Source organism: Vombatus ursinus, unplaced genomic scaffold (genome assembly GCF_900497805.2).
Source record: "Vombatus ursinus unplaced genomic scaffold, bare-nosed wombat genome assembly UNPS02004733.1, whole genome shotgun sequence".
NCBI classification, from domain to species: domain Eukaryota; kingdom Metazoa; phylum Chordata; class Mammalia; order Diprotodontia; family Vombatidae; genus Vombatus; species Vombatus ursinus.
In genome coordinates this window covers 1-5,583 of record NW_020944511.1, presented here as the reverse complement: position 1 = coordinate 5,583, position 5,583 = coordinate 1, and the positions used below count along the sequence as shown (strand labels likewise).

At 38.2% G+C, this 5,583-nt stretch overlaps 1 pseudogene; it reads right to left on the bottom strand.

Annotated features, from left to right (window-relative positions):
- Window positions 1–4,103: 4,103 nt before the first annotated feature.
- Window positions 4,104–5,089, bottom strand: LOC114027231 (annotated as a pseudogene).
- Window positions 5,090–5,583: the final 494 nt, after the last annotated feature.

Below are 5,583 nucleotides of genomic sequence, written 5' to 3'. Positions count from 1 at the left end.
ACCACTTTGGGAGGACTGGTTACACCATTTTAGAAAAGTCACTCATAAGCTGAAAAGCATCCAGAATAGAGCAATCAGTATGGTGAAGGACCTTGAGTTCATTCCATGTAAGGATCAGTTGAAAAAACCAGGGAAATGATTCATAGGTGAGAGAATGCTGATTGGGGGCAAATAGAAGGAAGACATAGTTGTTGCCTTTAAGCTAAGGAACAAATAACGTTTAGACAATGAAAGTGATTTATTATAGCACAATTCAAGTCTAGTCCCTAGATATAGGTTTATTTGGCTAGTACATCTTTTAGGATTCATGTATAATGCCTATGCTCCCCCCCACATCAAGTCTAATCCAAGAAGCCCTTGAGAAGCACGAAGTAGGTGCAAGGCACTGTGGTAACAATACGATATGGAAAGAGAAAGATAAAAGAAAACAGTCTCATGTACTTAAGGAGTGTATATTCTCCTGGGATTGTACAATAGAGATGTGTAAGGCAGAGTCAAGTTGGCAGAGTAGCCTGAAAAAGTACAAGCTTGCTCCACCATTATGTATCACCACACAGATCTAGAAAACATGCCAGACTGAATTTTGATTGGGAAATCCAAGAAAAAAAATCACGGTGGGTCATTGTCCCAGCTCAAGTTGGTCTAGGAAGATAGACAGAGAGTTCTATTGACCCTGGAGATGGAGTCTGTCCAGGAGTGTGCCAGAGGCAGACTATTGCAATGCCCAAGGAGTGAAAGATGACTGAAAGTGGGAACTGTGTGTGAGGAAGCCCCTGCACAGGAAGAGATCCCAAGGGATCCCTGAACCTATGCCACCTGGCAGCTCTGTCAACCACTACCCAGCTGTGGGGCAGAGATCCAAGAGGAATGAAAGGAACACCTGTACCTAGGTGTGAAGTAGAGGGGTGGTTGCAGCCATGTGCCCTAGATGTTTACTGATTGAAGATTAAGTTCGGAGACAAAGACTAGATGTGTGACTCTGATTCCAGAAGCAGAAAAATGTCTCAGTTCTAGCCTCTAGACCATCAGTATGGAAGCCCTTAGTGGAATAACTAGGCCAGGAATCTCATAGCAAAGGGAAGACTGAGGTTCAAGTTGCTCTGAAATTGTAGAGTCATCTAGCAGGTTAATAGTGGCTTAATCCAGCAGTAGTCCACTGGAACGTCTAGCCAGGAACAAGCCCACAGACACAAGACTGGCACAAGAAATTGCAAAGCTCAGACTTTGTGCCAATAAGCACATTTTGCCCTGGATAGCAATACTTTGGGGACATTGAAAACTTATAGGTTCCCATCCTGAGCTGTAAAAACAGCAGAAGGATGAAAGAGCTCTCCCTAGACATTCCCTAATGAAGAAATAGTGTGGAAAACTGAACCAACAATAAAAGAATTCCACCATGAAAAGCTATTATAACTAGCATTTATATAGTACCTATTATATGCCAGGCAGTATACTAAGCTCTTTACCAATATAATCTCATTTTATTTTCTCACTAATCCTGGGAGGTAGGTGCTGTTATCATCTTCATTTTGCAGTTGAGGAAACTGAGGTAGATAGAGGTTAAATTACTTTTCCAGGATCACATAACTAGTAAGGGCCTGAAGCAGATTTGAACTTAGGTCTTCCTGACTCCAGCACACTATTCACTGCCCCACCTAGTTGCCTTTTATGAGACAGGGGAGCTTAATACAGAAGGCTAGAAGAAGAGAATGGCTTTAAAACATTGGCAAGCAAAACCTCAGAGAAAAACTAAGCTTGTGTACAAATCCAAACAGAATTCCTAAAAGAGAAACAGCAAGAGTTACAATAAGAGCTAAAATGATTTTACAAATTAAATGAGGATGGTAGAGGTAAAAATGAGCAATAATGAGAGCTGTGAAAGAAATGTATGAAAAGAGAAATAGCATCTTTGGGACAAGGAGTAAAAATCTTTACCCAAGAAAATAACTTCCTTTTATTTTATAATAAAAACATTAATTTAGAATTTAGAATTGACCAAATAGAAGTTAATGACTCTGTGAGATATTAACAAATACTAAAATAAAATAAAAAAAATAGAAGAAAATATGAGGTATCTCATAGTAAAAACAACTGACCTATAAAACATATTAGTGTTAAAAGCCCCCTTAATGATTTGAGAACCTTAGGATTTAATAGTTCATAAAGTTAATGGAGTTTTCATCAGGAACGTTACTTATGTTGATGAATATTCCAGGATGAGACTTGTCATTTCACTAAACTACCCTCTACCACTCTACCTCATGTTGATTTTTTTGTGTATCAGTAAACTAAATGAAATGCAAAGATGTGAATATTTATTTAGACACAAAATCCTTCCAAGATCTGTGATTTCCACATTGCAGCTATTTCTTCCATTGATAAAAATCACAACTTTTGTATGCCTCAGTAGACATTCTTCATGATTTTCAGAGTCTGAAAAAAAATCACAGTCTCCATGTTCTTGCTTTCTCCTCCAAACTGTTCAATAACACTTAAGGCTAACTATCTTCATTCATATGTTAGGTGTATTCATGTCACTTTTCTGTTAAAATGCTTTTATGGTTCCCTATTCACTAATGAGTCAAAGTCAGACATAATAGCTTGATTTGTAGGTGCCTCATAATCCAGTGTTATTCTACCTTTCCATCTTTTTTTTTAACCAAAATGTAATTCGATCACATTGGACTCTCCAATATTGCCAGTATAGATCCTTTGCTTCTCTGATTTCTTCACCTTGCTTTAGCTATTCCCTATGCCTTGACTGTTTCCTACTGGTAGAAATCTACCTATTTTATTTGAACAAGGAGTGCAGAACCAGGAGTGATAAGTGGAAATTTGCTTCATATATATATAGTCTGAGTGTGTAATTGCACTCCTTCCAGGGCAGTACTACTCATGGGTGTGGTGTTTGATGCAGCATGAACACATGGAGATGATGTCACATTCTTCTTTCCTTCTGGGTTAGCTCATGCACCCTCTTCCCGTCACACTGGGAGGTCTGGGGTTTTTCCTAGAGTGGGATCAGCCATGGCCACAACCACACAGCTACAATTCATAAACTTTCTCTCAGGGGCCTAGGAGTAACTCTAGTGCGTGTGTGTGTGTGTGTGTGTGTGTGTGAGATATAGTGTGATACTGTGATACAGTCTTGCTACTTATGAATGTTGTTCCTGAGTCACCACCATTATGTTTGCATTTATGATACCAATAATTCTCAAATATAGTTTATGAAATAATACAAAATTAATAATCATTATAAAATCTACTCAACAAAAGGTAAAAGCAGGAATAATCGAACATTACAGTTACTCAATAGGAGAAAAAAAAGCAGATATAACCAAAAACACAATCTGCTGGTACAAATCCAAACTTGGGTCTCACTCTTCTACCAATGCATGCAGTGTCCATGGTGGAGGGTGGGCACATACTTATAGAAACTTATCAGAGAGGTATAGAGTGGGGAAACCCATGTGACCAGAGCAGCTCATAACTCTGGGCTACAGGCCCTGATGTTTTTGATCATTTTAGGAATAATCTGCAAAGGGTGAAACTACTTCTCAGTTAGCTGCTTCCCTTATGAAAATTACCAGAGTTTCTTCTCAAGATGATTTTTATCAATTTTCCTTTATTTGAATGTCAAAAAACTACTGATAAGAAAAGGTTTTGAACTTATAAGTATTGACAATGTGAGGAAAGCAAAAGGACTCCATAGGTCAGTGGAGTTGCGTAATAGGCTGACCAACTTTCTTTATACATATATATATATATACACATACACATATACATACATATACATATACACATACATGTACACATGTACATACATATACAACACACAAACATACATATACACCACACATGCACATGCACATGCACATACATATACACATACACATACACATGCATATACACACATATATACACATACACACATACACATACACATACACACATATACATATACATATACATATACATATATACATATACTACACATATACACATACAGACACATATACATATATATATATATATATATACACATATACATATACATATACATAGTTATTATTGGATCTTGTCCTCTGGAGAATGTTAAAAGTCTAGTTGGATCTCAAAGGATATCTTTTACAAAGACTTTCATTCTCATGTCCTAGCACTTTCCTCAGGGCATCCTTCATCTCCTTATTCCTAAGGCTATAGATGACAGGGTTCAAGAATGGGGTCACCATGGAATAAAACATGGTCGCAACCTTCTAGGTCTCTGTTTCATGCCCAGATCTTGACCTCATATAGATCACTATCATAGATCCATAGAGGAGGGATACTACAACAAGATGGGAACCACAGATAGAGAGAGCCTTTCTTCTATCTCTTCCTGAAGATATCCTCAGCACAGCTTTCAGGACCAGAGAATAGGTCCCTATGATAACGAAGGGGACAACCAGAATCATAGAACTCAAGAAGGAACAAGTAAATTCCATCATAGGTGCTGGTGCACAGGTGAGTACTAGAATTGGGAATGGGTTACATAGAATGTGATCAATGATCTTGGGGCCACAAAAGGACAACTGGGAGATGATGATAATGGGAACAGGGAACCAGAGGAAGCCAATTACCCAGCAATTGACAACCAGACTGGTTCGGAGATGTCTTGTCATGATGATGTGGTAGTGTAGGGCCAGCAGATGGCAAGATACCGATCAAATGACATCATGGCCAGAAAAAAAAAAAACATTCTAGTGCACCTAAAGAGAAAAATAAATAGAACTGCAGGAAGCATCCAGAGGAGATGACCTTGGTCTCAGAGAAGAAGCTGGCTAACATATTGGGTACTGTAGTAATGACATAGCAGATCTCCAGAAAGGAGAAGTTGGCCAGTAGTATGTACATGGGGGTATGAATTCGCTCATCCCAGCATATAGCACAAATGATAGATCCATTCCCCATGAGGGTCAGAATGTAAATTGTCAATACTAGCATAAGAGAAGTTTCTGAATCTCTCCAGTGTAGGTGAATCCTAGGATGATGAAACCAGTAATGCTACTGGAGCTGTTGTAGGTGTTGGAGAAAGTCTCTTGCCTGTAAACTACACAAAGCATCAAAAGTTATTACTTGATAGTGTACTGGTTATTCAGGAAGGTCTTTGAAAATTTGAACAAACATAGAATCTCTTGATTCTTTGGTATATTTACAATATGGTATGTTACAATATTACAATATGGAGTCAGACAGCCTCAGTTCAAATCTTCTCTGTGCCATGTTTGTTCTATCTAAACCAACTTAGGCAAATCACTTAGTCTTTGTGGGTCTCAGTTTCATCATCTATAAAATAAGGTTTTGGACATGACCTCTGAAGTCTTTTTCACATCTAAATCTCTGACAACATGATTTTTTTTAACAAGTCCTTCAATTTACAGATAAGGAAACTGAGAGACAGAAAGGTGAATTTCCCAAGGTTGCAGAGGAAATGTTAGAGTCAGGATTCAAATTCACATCTTTTGTGTTCACACCCAGCATTCTTCCCATTGAATCACCATGGGAAGATCATTTAGCTTCTCTTCATCTTGCTTTCTTCATCTC